This window comes from Salvelinus fontinalis, chromosome 10 (genome assembly GCF_029448725.1).
Source record: "Salvelinus fontinalis isolate EN_2023a chromosome 10, ASM2944872v1, whole genome shotgun sequence".
In the NCBI taxonomy this organism is placed as follows: domain Eukaryota; kingdom Metazoa; phylum Chordata; class Actinopteri; order Salmoniformes; family Salmonidae; genus Salvelinus; species Salvelinus fontinalis.
In genome coordinates, this window is record NC_074674.1 from 17432979 (window position 1) to 17452862 (window position 19884).

A 19884-nucleotide genomic window follows, 5' to 3' on the forward strand; every position below is an offset into this window, starting at 1 on the left:
CTACAATCAGTTTCCTATTGAACATAATTCTTTCTGTAAGAAGTATTATAGTTCTATTACCCTAAAATGTATCTGAGGAGTAAATAGAAACTTATTTTGACTTGTAGAACCAAAGTTTAGGGGTAGATTTTCGGATTCCTTTCTCTGCAAGTTGAACGAGTGGATTACTCAAATCGATGGTGCCAACTAAATTGACTTTTTGGGATATAAAGAAGGATTTTATCTAGCAGAATTACACTACATGTTATAGCTGGGAACCTTCGGAGATAAATCAGATGAAGATTTTAAAAAAGTGAATATATAATTGCTATTTGTGAATTTATGAGACCTGTGCCGGTGGAAAAATATTTTGATGTAGTGCGCCGTCCTCAATCAATCGCATGGCATGCTTTCGCTGTAATGGCTACTGTAAATCAGATAGTGCAGCTAGATTAACAAGAATTTAAGCTTTCAACCGATATAAGCCACTTGTATGTACCTAAATGTTTAATATCCATAATTTTTATGATTATTTATTTGAATTGCGCGCCCTCCAGTTTCACCGGAAGTTGTCCGCTAGCGGGACGCCTAACCCTGAGTTAACTGATTAACTCTGACAGTGCTAATTTTAACATGTTAAAAATGATAAATAAGAAAACACTAAGTGCTAGCTTCTGTTCTTTTCACTGGGCTTCATCCAAAGGTCACTGAACAATGTATGAAGAAGAGAAGCGTGTCTGTCTGCCTGCAGCAGCAACACTCATTTTTTTACTTAGGTAGACTAAGTTACCTTTTAACAGAATGGCATTACAGAATGTGCAATTCCATATGTGGAAACATTGCTACTGCAACATGTTAATACCACCTTTTCACATGTGAGGAGAATAAAACTATTTCACCACCACATGCAAACTTGCAATTCCATATGAAAGGGAGATTATCCAGCCAGCTCGTTCAAGATTGAAGTAAAAAAGATGTTGGGAAATGCCTTCAAAACTGGCCACTACGGGCAACAGTGAGCTCTATTACCATAAAGTAGGCTTGGGTTTTGCTCGGTTGTTTGTGGAAGGTTGTGGATGGATGGAATACCATGACTATGGATCAGAAGGTTGTGTGTTTGATCCTAGTCATAGACACTTTTTTTTAATGTTTTAAAACTCTCTTGAGTCTAAGCCCTGTCTAAGCCGTGGTGGGGTTTTGTTTTAAGATGGTCATACCAAGGATCATTTAGTTATTTAATTTTTGTAAATGAACTGGTACCAGGGGACTTCAGACGAGTCATGTGAGGCTTGTGGGCGTCCTAGAGCAAAACAACCGACACGTACGTGTTCATAAGAGACCAAACCGCTCGGATGCTTCAGACGTCTTCGTGAGAAGACCGATTTTTCAGGATGTCTCATGGTCTGACAAACACCGCTCTAGCTCTGTCACCTTTCACCACAGATGCGGAAGGGCGATATCGGCTAATGCGGTGGATTGAAACACAGCCCATGCTAAAAAAAAAAGACCAATTTGGATGGGGATTTTTTTATTATGTTAATAAGATTTCCACGGGGCCGCGGAAATTGTGGGAGAAGGGTTAACACTATCCCAAACCTTAACCCTTTACTCAACCATTCAGAATTAGTGCCTAAATTTACCCCCTTAATTTGACATTTGGAGAAATGTAATGATACAGAGAAGCAGGAGCAACAAAAACACTTTTTTTCAAATTTGACATTTGGAGAATGTGGATGAACATTAAATTCGGCAGAGATTTGTTGAGATTTTCACATGTGGAGTTTCTTAGATGTGAAACTGCTAATTTAAATATTCATATGTGATTGATTTTCACGTGAACTTGCAATTCGACATGTGAAACTGCATATCCGAATAAGGAGGAAGGGAATGAGCACAGATAGAGACGAAGTTGGAGGCAGAGAGAGCAGACCGACTAAGAGAGTGATATTGAGACTGTGGAAGAATGAAAGAGAGAAAAGGAGTGGGAGGATTAAAAACTGAAGGAGAAGAAAAACAGAGGAATAATCAGGCCAATTCCCTCTGTTCTACCCCAGGAGGAGTCATTTGTGTGTGATTAATGATTAATGCAATCTTAGGATGAATTTAGAATGAATAATTAATGTTTCTCCTCTGCCTACCAACCCAGTCAAGAAAATAACATTACATTATATTTAAATTGACAGATTATGCCTTATATTTAGATCTCCAGAAAACAACCACAATACAGATTATATTGCACGTACTGAGACAGAATTTTTATTGCACTCCAAAGGCAGATGTTGGTGTTCTTCTAATGCATGAACAGACACAGAAACGCATGCACGCACACTTGCACATACAGAAACCTACAACGTGACACCTGATTTACCAGACTGTACCTATCAATGTTTTGATACCCATCAATAGTTTGACAGTAAGGGAGTGAACGTTATTTATAATAAGGGTGACATGGAGAAAATCGGACCACTCTGAAATAAAAATGGATGGCCCATCCTTTAGCAAAATCTACGCTCGAGGTATCAAAACAGAAAATATGTTTTTTGGGGATGAAACATTGAATATGGCCTTACTGCTAATAGTGCATAGAAACACATTGAATAACAGATTCAAATATGGAGAAACCAAATATAAAAAAAATCTAAAGGAAGTTTCTTTTAAAGTGTCTTTCCTATACCTGAGAGCTATTATTTTTTACATACTTAACGGCCTTAGGCATGAAACTATTTCCATATATATTCATATTTTTTTAAATGGTACTGGTCTACCTTCAGACGAGGCTTGTGGGCGTCGTAGAGTCAAAACAACCAACATGTACCTTAGGACGATGTCTCATGGTCTGACAAACACTGCTGTATCCCGGCCACCGTCCTCCGTAGATGCGGAAGGCCCCTCATTGGCGGATGTGGTGGACTGAGACCCAGGCAATGCAAAAAAAACATATACAGTACCAGTCACAATTTTGGAGACACCTACTCATTCAAGGGTTTTTCTTTAGTTTGACTATTTTCTACATTACAGAATAATAGTGAAGACATCAAATCTATGACATAACACACATGGAATCATGTAGTAACCAAAAACGTGTTAAACAAATCCAAATATATTTTGATTCTTCAAAGTAGCCACCCTTTGCCTTGATGACAGCTTTGCACACTCTTGGCATTTTCTCAACCAGCTTCACCTGGAATGCTTTTCCAACAATCTTGAAGGAGTTCCCGCACTTGTTGGCTGCTTTTCCTTCACTCTGCGGCCCAACTCATCCCAAACCATCTCAATTGGGTTGAGGTCGGGGGATTGTGGAGGCCAGGTCATCTGATGCAGCACTCCATCACTCTCCTTCTTGGTCAAATAGCCCTTACAAAGCCTGTAGGTGAATTCTCTTCATTTATTCTCTTCATTCGTCCTGTTCCTCTAAGCAATATAGCCCTAGACATCAGCACCTACACTCCTTAAAAACCCACTATCCCATTCCACTACTTTGACCCTAACTGGCTCTGCACCATGTCAACTGCCTGGGAGAACAGAACATCACCCCTCAACACACCCTATAACTCTCCTGAAGTCAAATCTCCTATATTCAAATATATATCTGCAGCTGCCACCACATCTATTTAACGTGATTTACGTTCCATTTCTTTGGTACAGTTAATAACCATTGCTGTGAACGCTAAGAAGCCAACCTTTACTGAAGCATAAATCCCTTGTTGGCCTATCCCTTTGTTCTGGCACAAATCTACTACTTACTGGATTCCTCTCAGGATCCCCGAACCCTTGACCTATCCTCCTCTACTTTCTTCATTGCCTTACCATACGACACCTTCTGCACTATTCTGAGTCTGGCCACGTCAACCCACCTTTCTCACACCGGACACATCCGATGCCCAGTAACATGGGCACCCTTACAGTTAACACAGACAACTTTATCCACCCGAAACTACACACTCCTCTGTCCCATGCCCTCCTGTACACTATCCACACCTTGGAATCTCCTTCCTACACACAACCATAAACCTTGCACCTGAAATGACACAGTGGATTCGGCACAAAAGCTCTAACAGGATAACTGATGTAATCTAACTTTGTCAGCTAGAGACTCTGAGTGCAGCATTCTCACTAATGGGTGCAACAAAATATAGCCTCTTACAAGGCACGGCTCAAAATATGTTAATGAGCCAGAGATTATTTCACAGCCCACAACATTTTCACACGACGAACCATAAATCACAATATGCTGCTGTCAATATACAGCAATACGGGTCATACAGTACTAAACTGTAAAAGGATATTGTACAATTTTACAGCAGTGTAGTGGAATGCCATTGAACCCCCATAATGTATTGCTTTTTACAGTACTGAACTGTAATATAACATTACAGTAGCTATTAGTTTTGCTGTAAATTTACAGCAATTTGTTAGTGTAGGCCTATGCCGTACCCCCTCATTCCCCCTCAATTCGAGTCCTAGCTTTAACTTAACAGCTTTTCACTGACAAGAAGGTAGGCTATATAAAGAATGCATCGTGAGGGGAGTAATTGGCCCGACAAATGTGTATATAGCAGCCTATAGCCTAATTTCGTCTGTCAAACAGGTAGGCCTACCTCTTATTTCTTAAATAGGAGGACATAGGCTCCAAAACAAAGCCCTCTTGTTAGTCAAGTTTAATAAAGCAAAGACGGTTGAAGTGAATTATGCTTACTCAAATGTGCCTACTTTTAGCACCACGAGCTGTCCATTTCCGATTGAGCCGCGCGACCGCTGCTTCATGTTTCAGCATCACAATGTAAGGTCCTTGAATCTGCTTTATTGTGAGGTCAATAGGACTAGGCCTAATAAATAAATACAAATCGGAATAATCCTTTGACTCTCCTCCTACACAGCAGAGCATTGGTTAGGCAGCACAAAAAAAGGTTATGGTCATCAAGAGCTTTATTTACACCATCCCAGCAGCCATCTTAGAAATCTAACTTTGCTCTGTGGCTTCTCCGAGCATGCACTTCGTGGCCTATAGCCTACAGGCTATGGATCATTTGATTGAGAACACACAAAATAGTCTATAGGCACACTTGATATTGCGCGCCCAGCAGAGAATCAGCGATGAGGGCACACATCGATATACTGCATTTAAGTGATAATGCCCGAGACACCTGCGTTTGGAGGATACATTGGCATGGATGTTGTTAGGCCCGAGACAAAGTCATGCCAATATATGCTCCAAACACCGGATTCGGTGTTTGACATATTTTCATATGTCATATTTTCATGAACTTATTTGTTATTAATTTATTCATGCCATTTCATACTTCCACAAAATATAGTCTTGACACATCTAGGGATGCTACCCAAGTTGGCTGGTCATTCATTCTACATGTTGCATTACCATACTGTCTGGCAACGTTCTTATCCCTTGCTTGCTAGTTAGCCAACTACGGCTAATTTACAGTCACATCAATAAACTGCAGCAAGAATAACATTAAAGTAGCTGCATTTGCATTTAAGCTGTTTTCTAGAGACATTTATTTGGGTGCATCCATAACAATGAGCTAATGAGGCATGATTTCACCTGGCATAGACAATGTGCTCACTCGTCAGGACACTGTTGTTCAGAGGAGCTAGCCATCACCACAGCAACACAATCACTTCAAACTGGAGCTGGAAAGACTGCAAACTAGCTGCACTTCATTTAGTTTGACCTTTTTTCAATTGATATTTCCTTGTATGTATCCATAAAAATGATGCCAGCTGATTCATGATTTTGACTGGTTGAGAAATGCTGCCTGCCTGTCTGTCTCGTCCCGACTACCGGCACGTTCATTACCAGAGGTGGGACCAAGTCATTGTTTTACAAGTCACAATTAAGTCTCAAGTCTGAGCACTCAAGTCCCAAATCAAGACAGGCAAGTCCGAGTCAAGTCTCAAGTCCTAAACTTTGAGTTTCGAGTCCTTAACAAGTCATAATGTGCTCTTCACCAAATATAATACCATTTAATATTTTTAAGTTTTAGTATATTACATTTACGCAAATCATGAATGCTTTACAAATATCTTTATATTTATTACTTTCCAAATAAACGTTATTTCTATGGAAATACATGGGTAGCCATGAGAAAGACCCCCCCAATAGTGATCAACTATCGGGCGATGTAGGCTTGTACACAATCACCCAACCTTAACACATACACACTCTCTCTCTGTGTGGTTACAGTAGGCTAACGTATGTCAATGGTTTTATTAACCTCTAACGCCTCCCTAACCCGGATCCGGGAGCACCCCCAACACAAAAGCTGACTAGCATAGCCTAGCCTAAAGTTTCAGGGATATCATAAAATAAAATGTTCATGAAATCACAAGTCCAAGACACCAAATGAAAGATACAGATCTTGTGATTCAAGCCATCATCTCTGATTTGTAAAATGTTTTACAGGGAAGACACAATATGTAAATCTATTAGCTAACCACTGTTAGCAAAAGACAACAATTTTCTTACTCCACCATTTTCTTACTGCATCAGTAGCTATCACCAATTCGGCCAAATAAAGATATTGATAGCCACTAACCAAGAAAAAACCTCATCAGATGACAGTCTGATAACATATTTATTGTATAGGATGGGTTTGTTAGAAAAATGTGCATATTTTAGGTATAAATCATAGTTTACAATTGCACCCACCATCACAACTCGACTAGAAAAAATACAGAGAGCAACGTGTATTACCTAATTACTAATCATAAAACATTTCTTAAAAATACACAGCGTACACTAATTGAAAGACACAGATCCTGTGAATCCAGACAATATTTCAGATTTTCTAAGTGTCTTACAGCGAAAACACAATAAATCGTTATATTACCATAGCACATGTGCAAACATTACCCCAGCATTGATTCACGGCAAAAAGAGCGATAGCATTATCACCACCAAAATGTATTAATTTTTTCACTAACCTTCTCAGAATTCTTCAGATGACACTCCTGTAACATCATATTACAACATACATATAGAGTTTGTTCGAAAATGTGCATATTTAGCCACCAAAATCATGGTTAGACAATGAGAAAAGTAGCCCAGCTGGTCAGAAAATGTTGTGCGCCATATTAGACAGTGATGTAGTCTTATACATAAATACTCATAAACTTGACTAAAAAATACAGGGTGGACAGCGATTGATAGACAATTGAATTCTTAATGCAATCGCTGAATTACATTTTTTTAATTATCCTTACTTTTCAATACAGGTTGCGCCAAGCGAAGCTATACCAAACTAAATGGCGGCATAAGCGTTTAACATTTTTCGACAGAAACACGATTTATCATCATAAATTGTTCTTACTATGAGCTGTTCTTCCATCAGAATCTTGGGCAATGAATCCTTTCTCCGGTCTAATCGTCTTTTGGTCGAAAGATGTCCTCTTGCCATGTGGAAATGACCACTAACGTTCGGCATGAACTGGAAGCGTGCCCAGCGGTTTCAAAGTGCATCAGAAAGAAATGCCTCAAAATGCATATGCACTAAACGCATATAAATTGATATAAAACGGTTTAAATTAACTACCTTATGATGTTTTTAACACCTATAACGAGTAAAAACATGACCGGAGAAATATTACTGGCTAAACAACAGCTTGGAAAGAGAGCAGGTCCGATGTCCATCGTGCGTCAGGCGCAGCAGGAAAAGGACGCTACTTCCACCTTGTGCTCTTTTATACAGGCCCTGATTGCGCAATCGACTCCATTCATAGCGTCACCACGTACTGACATCCAGGGGAAGACGTAAGCAGTGTTTGTATCCTCATAGCATTTACAGGGACCTTAAAACCGACCCCAGATCAGGGGCCAAGATTTCTGAAATCTGACTCCCTGTCAGGAAAAGTGCTGTAGAAGGAGTTCTGAGACAAAATTCCAACGGCTATAGAAACTAGAGAGTGTTTTCTATCCAATAATAATAATAATATGCATATTGTACGAGCAAGAATTGAGTAGGAAGCCGTTTAATCTGGAGCCCGATTTATGCTAAGTCGAAACAGCACCCCCTATATTCGCAAGAAGTTCAGCAGTCACATCAGGCAGGATTTAGGCTACAACTGCGTAGCCAGTTGTAGCTCAATCTTGGGTGCAATGATCACGTTCCCGCACTGACTGACTGTGTGGAGGCTCATTGATTTAGCTTTACGTTAGCCTACATGATACACTAGTAAGGTAATAAAATATATAGCTGTCGGCTCTATTAGCCACGACTTACCATTCTTTGTGCTGCTTCAAATGTCAAACAAAGTTGGAAATTGTTGCGTCCCCGTCTGTAATTTTCTTCCCGCATGTTTTGCAAGTTACAATCCGTTTTTTGTTTATACAGCGTCGTCTTTATATCCAAAAATAATAATCATCATCTTTCCAAGGGCTCCATCTGAATTCACAGCTCCTCTGCACTGCCACGCACACCTTTGATTGGCTGCTGTCCGATTCAAACTGTAATCCGTTAAATGAAGAGTTGATGCGTTGCACACTTTTTAAAATGGAACATTTTTTAATATTTGGGCTTGGGGGAGGGTAACAAGTCTGGTCATGAGGCTCAAGTCCAAGTCAAGTCACGAGTCATTGGTGTTAAAGTCAAAGTCGAGTTGCAAGTCATCATATTTGTTACTCGAGTCCAAGTCATGTGACTCGAGTCCACACCTCTGTTCATTACTATGGAACAGCTGGAGATACATTTGAATATTGAAACATGTTGCAAATGTTGAAGAGACAGACAGCAATGTTCATACAAATCTCAACTGTTGAAATGTAAGATAATGTCTAGATACTTTTTATAGTGGAGATCAAGTTTATATATTGCTTGGCTGGGCTGATGAGACAGTCGGTTGCACAGTCAGATGGAACAGAGTAAATAGGCATTTTAACATCCTAGATTTCGCTGTTGGTAACTTGTGGAATAGACACTAGCTGGAATGCGGTTTTAACCCATCAGCATTCAGGGTTATACCCACCCGTTGTGTAAAGCTTAATAAGCAACTAATTCTAAAACTGAGAAGTATAGATATTTCTTCAATTACAAAGTACAAGACCCTCCGCTAGACTAGATTTTAAAAAGATTGACTAAATCCTTCCCTTGACTGAAATTGAAAAAGCATGACCCTCCCCTATTTTCTTCCAGGTACCCATTCTGTGTATGTGTGTGTGTGTGTGTGTGTGTGTGTGTGCGCGCATGAGTCTGCGCATGAGTGCGTGTGTGAGGTCAAACATCTGTGAGTGTGTTTTTATGAAGGCTTCTCTTCACACTCACAGGGAAGCTCCATAGCCATATTCACACCGCTGGATGGGTAAACCACGTCATTAAAAGTTTGAGGCGCATCAGATAGCTGTCAGAACACATGCCAATTGGGAGCCACTTTGGGTGTCAGTCTGGCGGGTAGCGAGGAGAAGGGAGAGGAGGGAAAGACGAGAACCAGAGGAGAGATAATAGGGGGAGCAGGGAAAGAAGAGAGAACCCTGCTGACAGAGCCAAACGGTTAGGCTCATCTGACACAAAACATGGGGCCTCTCAGCTGGATCAAAGACAAACCTATGTTTGATCAACGATTAACAGGCCATTGTTTGAACCATATGGATGGACTGATATGGGATTGTAGAGAATTGTTTTTTACCTTGTGTAACTGACCGGTTTCAAAGGCAGGAATCCTTTGCGCTGAGCTTAAAGCTAGAGTCCCTAATTGAAACAATAAGAAACCGGTCAACCTGCCTCTGTATGTGGGTGCGTGTGTGTGACTGATAAAGCAAGAGTTCCCATTGGTTTGTGTGTGTGTGAGAGGGAGCACACAGAGAGTTACTGAGTGTGTTACTGATACAGCAACAGTTCATTTTGGCTTCAATTCCCCTCACACTTGTTGTTCCCATTACCTTCTTCCAGCCCTTGGGGGGTGTCACACAAATCAGTATGAAGCCCTGCCATCATTTCAAATGCACATGTTTGTGTTGTGTGAGCGCGAGCTGGAGACACAGATAACGTCCCAAACGGCACCCCGTTCCCTATATGGTGCAATACTTTTGACAAGAGACCTATGGGCCCTAGTCAAAAGTAGTGTACTATACAGGGAATAGGGTGCCATTTTGGAGAGATACACACTCTGAGACACCGAGAGGAGCAGCCTGGTCTCATAGACTAGAAGTAACATAGTAAATCTAAATCTGGGACACTCAAATTAGTATATGTTACGTTGGATATGGTTACATAAGAAAGAAGGTTACTTACGAACGAAACACAAAAGGAGGTTGGTCAGGATGGATAGATGGAAGGGTGGGCCTATAATGTGAACGTCTAACAGCCCAAAGGTTGCGCGTTTGAATCTCATCGCGGACAACTTTAGCTAATTCTCAACTTAGCGAAAGTTGAAAATGTACTACTTTTTAGCTACCTTGCAACTACTTAGCATGTTAGCTAACACTAACCATTCCTTTAATCCTAATTTTACCCCTTTAACAATTTAACCTAACTCCTAACCTTAACCCTAACCCATAGCCTAGCTAATGTTAGCCAGCTAGCTAATATTATCCCTGGAGACCTAGCTAACGTTAGCCACAACAAATTGGAATTCGTAACATGTCATATGTTTAGCAAATTCGTAACATATTGTACATTTTTGCAATTTTTTACATATTGTACATTTTGCAAATCTGTAACATACCACACAAATTGTAATTCGTAAACAATAACAAATGTAGTGTCTCGGATTTACGTACAGAATAATACAAAATGCTCTGAGACCAAGTTGAGAGGAGAGGGTTTAATTATTAATACACAACTGGGACGCAGCAGTCGTACCCCACAGCAAGGTAGCTGGGTTTAAATTAAAAATTACAACAATAGAATAGAAATCAATCAAATGAGTCAAAAGTGCCCCTGTACTCACACCCCTAGCCCCTACCTGTCTGTCTCGTGTCTTTCGCTCCCTTCCTCACTTTTCTTTCTACCAGTGGAGGCTGCTGAGGGGAGGACGGCTCATAATAATGAATGGAACGGAGCAAATGGAATGGCATCAAACCATGTGTTTGATGTATTTTATGCCATTACCAAGAGCCCATCCACTCCAATTAAGGTGCCACCAACCTATTGTGTTTTCTATCTTTTTTTCTCTATTTCCCCCTGTAATGTCATCCTTTCTTTCCCTATAGCGCTGCCCCCCTCTTTTCTACACTTCTACCAGTCAGTCTAAGGGAACATAAGTGTTAGATCTACTGTAGGCAGACATACCGTGCTTTGCTTTGATTCCACAGTGTTCTCTCTGGTCAGGGACTAGCTGATACCCAGAGCAATACTTTCCCTCAAGATGGCTGCCAACTAGTTACTATAACATGGCTTCTTCCTTCTCCTTTTATTTGTTTCATTTAAGAGACTCTTCTAATTATTTACAAACAGTAAGTGTGTCCCACAGAGAGCTTCAAATTGATTCAGAATGTGGCATTAAAGTTTAATGATATCCTGTGCTGGATCGTGAGGAAAGTGCTAACCTAGTCAAGGTCCATAATTATTTGCCCCGTTGATAAAGATGATCAAAAATGACTGTGTGAAATAAATAAGACAAATACTGAGCAAAATTTAATGCTTAACATTTTTGGGAAAATATATTATTTCATACTAATACAGTTGCTCATAAAAATAGATTTAGTGGTCAACGTTATTGGCACTCCTGTTTTCAGGACTCCAGCACCCTACCTTTGCAGGGATAACAAGCTTGTTTCTATAATGTTTTATGAGATTGGAGAACACGTTGGGAAGGATGTTAGACCATTCCTCCATACAGAATCTTTCCAGATCAGATTACCTTCATCTACACTTATAGCCTGCCCTCAAGTCCGGAGACTGAGATGGCCATTTCAAAATGTTGATTTTGTGGTCAGTTAACCATTTCTTCGTGGATTTTGATTAGTGCCTGGGGTTATTGTCTTGCTGGAAGATAAACTTGTAGCCAAGTGTCAGCCTCCTGGCAGAGGCAACTAGGTTCATAATTTGTAAATAATAATTTGGCTAAATATTCCCAGCTGCGAACACAGTCGAGAAACCAACAACAAACCACACCACAAAACCTGCATACACTTCTGTATACACACTGGTGTGCGTGGCCAAACACCTCTATTTTCATGTCATCTGACCAAAGCACCGGTACTAATCCAAGTGCCAATGCCATTTATCAAACTCGAGGCGGTGCTATGGTCAGTTGACATGAAAATAGAGTTCTTTGGCCATGTGCACGAGTGGTGGGTTTGGTGTCGAAAAACGGAAGCATATGCAGAAAAATGCCTTGTACCTACGGTAAAATAAGGTGGTGCATCTGCAGACAAAGGATATTAAGGATCTGGAAAGTTCTGTATGGAGGAATGTGTGCTCCAATCTCAGAAAACATTTCCGAGAAAGGATCATCCTCACAATTCTTTGTATTATATATATTATACAGTCTTTTTTGATAATCTTTATCAAAGGTGCCAATAATCATGGATCCCACTGTATATTCTCTGTTGGAAATGTCAGCCTTTTTACCCTGTGCCAACGCTTCATCAAGACCACCATATTACCATGGTGTGTTAAAGAACACAACTGATGCCCAGTTTATATAGAACAGCCCTCATTCCAGGAAAAGGTTTTAAGATTACAGTAAATTAGTAAAAGGTCAATTTATTATTATTATTTTTTATTCATAGAGTTTAAAATATTTAAGTTGAAATGAAATCCATCAATGATTAAAAAAAAATCGAAATAATAAACAGTTGAAACAAATAAGCAATCAATTCAAATAAGGTAAACAAAATGGTCATCCAATCAAACGAAAGCAAAATCAATCGATGTGGTGTCCAGAGTTTGTGCTGGTGTTGTGGCTGGGACCGGGAAAACCTGGGTTAGTATTTCTGTTGGGGCCGGGACTGGAAGTCGTGCTGGGACCGGGACTTCAAGGCCAGGGGTTGGTGCTAGTTCTGGTGCTGTGGACCGTGAAAAACAGGAACCAGGAACAGGGATCTGGGGCTTCTGAAGGTGCTGGTTCGGGATCTGGGTCTGTAGAAGGGAGTAAGGACAACCTGAGGAGCAATCCGACACACAAGGGAGCCCCAGACCCAGTGGTAGGACTCCCCTGTAGCCTGCTCTCTCCAGGTGAAGATCTGGACCCTCCTCCGCGCCTCGTCCTGGGGTCTGGTGCTGACAAATGGGATCTGGATTGGTGCTGGGATTAGTGCTGGATCTGCAAAGGGGAGGAAAGACTACCTGAGGAGCCAGCAATCGTACCTGGATGCCCAAGACCCAGAGGTCAGTTATGGTACTCCCCTGTGACCTGCTCGCTCCGGGCATAGGTCTAGATCTTTGGTCCTTGCTCAATGCCTCTTCTGGCTTGGTGATGAATGGTTCCTGGTTCTGGTCGGGTTCTGTGAGAGGGACAAGTGTAGCAGGAGGAAGGGATGGAGAGGGAGCAGGAGGGTGGTGATGGGTATGTCCATAGGTCTGGTGTTGGAGGAGCGATGCGGTGGCAGAGGGAGCAAACAGGGCCCAGATCCACCTGGCAATGGAACACTCACAAACAGTTGATAGGTGAGTTCACGGCGAGTGCTTCCGTGGGGGCAGTTTTCTGAGTGTACCTTGTGCCATTTATCGATGGATTCCCTAGCAGGGAAGCAACAATGAACAGCTGTCAGAGAAAAGTCCTACTGTTTGGAGTTGTGTTGTCAGGGTCATGATGATGGGTTATTGCGGGATAAGGGGGTCCAGGTCTGATCATTTAGTTGCAGATATTGATGACCTCTCCTAAAGGACACCAATAAGAAGAAGAGACTTGCTTGGGCCAAGAAACACGAGCAATGGACATTAGACCGGTGGAAATTTGTCCTCTGATCTGGAGTCCAAATTAGAGATTTGTGGTTCCAACCGCAGTGTGGGTGAATGGATGATCTCTGCATGTGTATTTCCCACCGTAAAGCATGGAGAAGGAAGTGTTATGGTGTGGGGGTGCTTTGCTGGTGACACTGTGATTTTATTTAGAATTCAAGGCACACTTAACCAGCATGGCTACCACCACGTTCTGCAGCGATACGCCTCCCATCTGGTTTGGGCTTAGTGGGACTATCATTTGTTTTTCAACAGGACAATAACCCAACACACCTCCACACTGTGTGAGGTTTATTTTAATGATAAGGAGAGTGATGGAGTGCTGCATCAGATGACCTGGCCTCCACAATAACTCAACCTATGCCAAATTGAGATGGTTTGGGATGAGTCTGACCGCAGAGTGAAGGAAAAGCAGCCAACAAGTGCTCAGCATATGTGGGAACTCCTTCAAGAGTGTTGTAAAAGTGGGCCTCCCGGGTGGCGCAGTGGTCTCTGGGTTCGCGCCCAGACTCTGTCGCAGCCGGCCGTGACCGGGAGGTCCGTGGGGCGACGCACAATTGGCAATTAGCGTCGTCCGGGTTAGGGAGGGTTTGGCCGGTAGGGATATTCTTCGGGCCGGGCGCAGTGCGCGCTAACCGAGGGGGCCAGGTGCACGGTGTTTCCTCCGACACATTGGTGCGGCTGGCTTCCGGGTTGGAGGCGCGCTGTGTTAAGAAGCAGCTTGGTTGGGTTGTACTTTGGAGGACGCATGGCTTTCGACCTTTGTCTCTCCCGAGCCCGTACGGGAGTTGTAGCGATGAGACAAGATAGTAATTACTAGCGATTGGATACCACGAAAATTGGGGAGAAAAAATAATTTAAAATAAAGAGTGTTGTAAAAGCATTCCATGTGAAGCTGGTTGAGATAATTCCAAGACTGTGCAAAGCTGTCATCAAGGCAAGGTGTGGCTATTTGAAGAATCTCAAGTAGAAAATATATTTGAATTTGTTTAACACTTTTTTGCTTACTACATGATTCCATGTGTTATTTCATAGTTTTGATGTCTTCACTATTATTCTACAACGTAGAAAATAGTAAAAATAAAGAAAAACACTTGAATGAGTAGGTGTTCAAAAACGTTTACTGGTAGTGTATGGGGCAACACTACATATGGATCAGTGTGAATATGACTGCGTCTCTCTATGCATATAGGGTGTTGGCAGTTTCTGGAATCTCACAGTTTTAACCTGGATTATTTCTTAATTAATCTGGTAATGTCTGAAATGTAACAAGGAGTTTGTGGATTGAAGGGATTTGGATTTTTAATTAGTCAAGACACCTGTAATATGGGCTATTCCGAAGATGAATTCTAATTATCTTTCTATTCATGTTCAACGTCAAAGCCGTATCCTTACCCACATAGGGAATCAAATTATGTGACATTTCTGTGACATTGTTTCAATAAGTTTTCCTGTTTACTCTAGATTCTACTCTCCCATCTACCTCTCTTCTATTCATCCCTGCTAATCTACTGGATTTCTCCTGTTGGTACCCTTTATTATGCAAATGCATTTTATTTTTACATCCCTTGCCTCTAATTCCTGATGAAATTAATCAATGCACTTAGGGTGTAGTTAAAATGAGCCGACACAGAATTATAACACACCGCAGAGCCAACAATCCTTTCAATTAAACACAGAGAAAACACAGCCAGTCTGGGTAATTAGCCACCTGCTAACACTCATATGAATGAACCTATGCGTGCACACAAGCACACACACACAAAAGTTATCCTTCCATCACCTACTACAACGTTACGACTTGTTCGATTACGGTGTTTGCTGCACCGGCGGCCAGGGCCTGTTACACAAACAGAACGACACAAATGCAATGACTGTAAGGACACGAAACGAGCACTGCCGGTGTCGCAGGGAATACAAAATACTGTATCAGAGAGAAGGAGAGAGAGACAGAGAGCACATCAAATATTTATGTTTTTTATGGCAGCATATGCTGTAATGAAATATTCAGAGATGCATGTGGCTGGGGGGGGTGCAGGGTCCATAGATGGGTTCTTGTGGTTTAGATGCTCTATTCTACGCTTTGCATTGCAAGCTTGGGAGGGGGATGTAGAGAGAGAGAGAGGGAGGGGGAGAGAAGTGAAAGGGAATGTAGCTGTTAGGTGGGAGTAGTAAAGGACTATGCACTAGATAGATTCAGAACATTATGTGGTATCAATGACATGCATGTCTGATATGAGATGTTTTAATACTCCAGTTTATGAACTCAGCAAAAAAAGAAACATCCCATTTTTATTGTAAGGGGTTCAAACACTGTTTCCCATGCTTGTTCAATGGACGATAAACAATTAATGAACATACACCTGTGGAACAGTCGTTAAGACACTAACAGTGTCACAAATTCCGCTTCCTGGGTCTGTTTTTGCCTGTGTTCTGTCCTGGAGTGTTTTTTCCGGTGTCCTGGAACGCACCCTGTCTGGTTGCCGGGCGACGTAGCTAGTTGGAGGATCTCTGAGTACCCGCACCTGTATCCCATCAGCTATCTGCACACCTGGTCCTGATCATCACCGCTCCACTTCATAAGCGCTGACCTGACATCCATTCCCTGCCGGATCGTTGGCCATGAACAGTATGTTGTGCCAGCGTATCAGTATCCAGTTTGATAGAGTTTGTTTTGTTGTTTTGTACGTCTTGCTTGCCTTGAACTCACCTTCGTTTTTTCTGTCTACAGTCATTCACCCGGAACACTCATCCCATCCCTACCTGGACGTCGGTGACTTCAGTTACTTCATTGGATCTGCCTATTCAATCCCATCAACTCACCTCCGCTGCCCGCTCCGCCACTTGGATTTTTCTATCACTACATTTAAACTTGTAAATAAATACTCACCTTCGTCTTACTCTCCTTGTCCTGGTCTGCTTCTGGGTGGTTCTACTTTAGAAAACTGTGACAAACAGCTGACAGGCAGTTGGCAATTTTGAAAATTTAGGACACTAAAGAGGCCTTTCTACTGACTCTGAACTACACCAAAAGAAAGATGCCCAGGGTCCCTGCTCATCTGCGCGTGAACGTGCCTTTGGCATGCTGCATGGAGGCGTGAGGACTGCAGATGTGGCCAGGGCAATAAATTGCAATGTCCATACTGTGAGACGCCTAAGACAGCGCTACAGGGAGACAGGACGAACAGCTGTTCATCCTCGCAGTGGCAGACCACGTGTAACAACACCTGCACAGGATCGGTACATCCGAACTTTACACCTGCGGGACAGGCACAAGGTGGTCCCGTGTGGCTCAGTTGGTAGAGCATGGCGCTTGCAACGCCAGGGTTGTGGGTTCAATTCCCACGGGGGGACCAGGGTTCAATTCCCACGGGGGGACCAGGATGAATATGTATGAACTTTCCAATTTGTAAGTCGCTCTGGATAAGAGCGTCTGCTAAATGACGTAAATGTAAATGTAAATGTAGGTACAGGATGGCAACAACAACTGCCCGAGTTACACCAGGAAAGCAAAATCCCTCCATCAGTGCACAGACTGTCCGCAATAGGCTGAGAGAGACTGGACTGAGGGTTTGTTGCCGGTGATGTCTGATGAGGACCTGCCTACAACACCGCTGGACCAGACAGGACTGGCAAAAAGTGCTCTTCACTGATGAGTCACGGTCTTGTCTCAGCAGGGGTGATGTTCGGATTCGCGTTTATCGTCAAAGGAATGAGCGTTACACCAAGGCCTGTACTCTGGAGCAGGATCAATTTGGAGGTGGAGGTCCGTCATGGTCTGGGGCGGTGTGTCACAGCATCATCGGACTGAGATTATTGTCATTGCAGGTAATCTCAACGCTGTGCATTACAGGGAAGACATCCTCCTCCCTCATGTGGTACCCTTCCTGGTGGCTCATCCTGACATGACCCTCCAGCATGACAATGCCACCAGCCATACTGCTCGTTCTGTGATTGATTTCCTGAAAGACAGGAATGTCAGTGTTCTGCCATGGCCAGCATAGAGCCCGGATCTCAATCCCATTGAGCACGTCTGTGACCTGTTGGATCAGAGGGTGAGGGCTAGGGCCATTCCCCCCAGATGTCGGGAACTTGCAGGTGCTTTGGTGGAAGAGTGGGTGGGGTAACATCTCACAGCTAGAACTTTCAAATCTGGTGCAGTCCATGAGGAGATGCACTGCAGAACTTAGTTTAAAGTGTGGCCACCTGCTGCATTGACTGTTAGTTTTGATTTTGACCCCCCCTTTCTTCAGGGACACATTATTCAATTTCTGTTAGTCACATGTCTGTGGAACTTGTTCAGTTTATGTCTCAGTTGTTGCATCTTGTTACGTTCATACATATATTTACACATGTTAAGTTTGCTGAAAATAAACGCAGTTGACAGTGAGATAATGTTTCTTTTTTTGCTGGGTTTATATTGCGGCAAAGAATGTGAGAGTTTTCAAATAAAACTACATTGAATAAACATTACATTGATTTCAATATCATTTAAATATACTGTACAGGTCTATGCTGTAGGTAGGCTCTTAACCTAAACTGCATTAAAAGGTATTCATATGAAGCATATTTGTATCCTTCGCTTGTTGTACCAACAATTGCAACGACATTGGCACTTTGTATTTGTAGTGAACTTTGTAGTAAATTATCATCGGTCAGAGACAGACAAACATCTTGATTCTCTGTTTGGCGGAGATCTTTTGGGTATAAACTGACGCGGGAGGGGAAAAAGACGCATCGAACAACACTTAGCTGTTCTATGAGTGGTCTGAGGCAGTTGGTAAATAACCAGCGTTTTAAAGTGCAACTTTAGTAACAATGGTTTTGGGAAACAGCTTGGAGATTTAACAATGCTCTTACGAAGTTATAATGTTGAACTTAGCCTTAAGATGCTTTTGGGAAACCATGCCCAGAACAGTGAGTTCTTTGGAAATAACTAGATTTCTGCATAAATTGGTCATAAAATTTGATCTGATCTTCATATAAGTCACAACAATAGACAAACAGTGCGCTTAAACTAATAACACACAACTTATTGCTTTTTTCTTGTCTATATTGAATACATCATCACAGTGTCTGTTGGAAAAAGCATGTGAACCCCTTGACTAATGACTTCTCCAAAAGCTAATTGGAGTCAGGAGTCCAATCAATGAGACGAGATGTTGGTTAGAGCTGCCTTGCCCTATAAAAACACAAAATTTGAGTTTGCATTGCCCGATGTGAACCACGCCTCGAACAAAATAAATCTCAGAAGACCTAAGATTGTGAATTGTTGAATTGCATAAAGCCTTGATGTTCATCAGTCCACGGTAAGACACATTGTCTAGAAAGGTCAGCACTATTGCTACTCTCCCTAGGAGTGGCCGTCCTGCAAAGATGACTGCAAGAGTACAAGAGCACAATGCTCAATGAGGTTAAGAAGAATCCTAGTGTCAGCTAAAGACTGGAACATGCTAACATCTCTGTTGACGAGTTTACTATACGTAAAACAATAAACAAGAATGGTTTAAATTACTATAAATATTAAACTTTCATGACATCACAAGTGCAACATATCAAAATAAAGTGTAACGCTCGTCGTTGGAAGAAAGAGAGGAGGACCAAGATGCAGGGTGGTGAGTATTCATAATGAATTCTAATGAAAAAACGAATACTCGAGAATGACACGAAACGAAACAGTCCTGTCTGGTGAATTACACAAAGACAGAAAATAAACACCCACAAAACACAGGTGGAAAAAGGCTACCTAAGTATAATTCTCAATCAGAGACAACTAACGACACCTGCCTCTGATTGAGAATCATACCAGGCCAAACAAAAAAAACAACATAGAAAAACGAACATCAATAACCCACCCAACTCACGCCCTGACCATACTAAAACAAAGAAGTAACAAAAGAACTAAGGTCAGAACGTGAGATAAAGCTTAACTTGTTGTTAATCCAGCCAAGGTGTCAGATTTCAAAAAAGCTTTACGGCGACAGCAAACCATGCGATTATCTGAGGACAGCGCAGACACACAAATGCATGCCCGGGTGGGCATCTACCG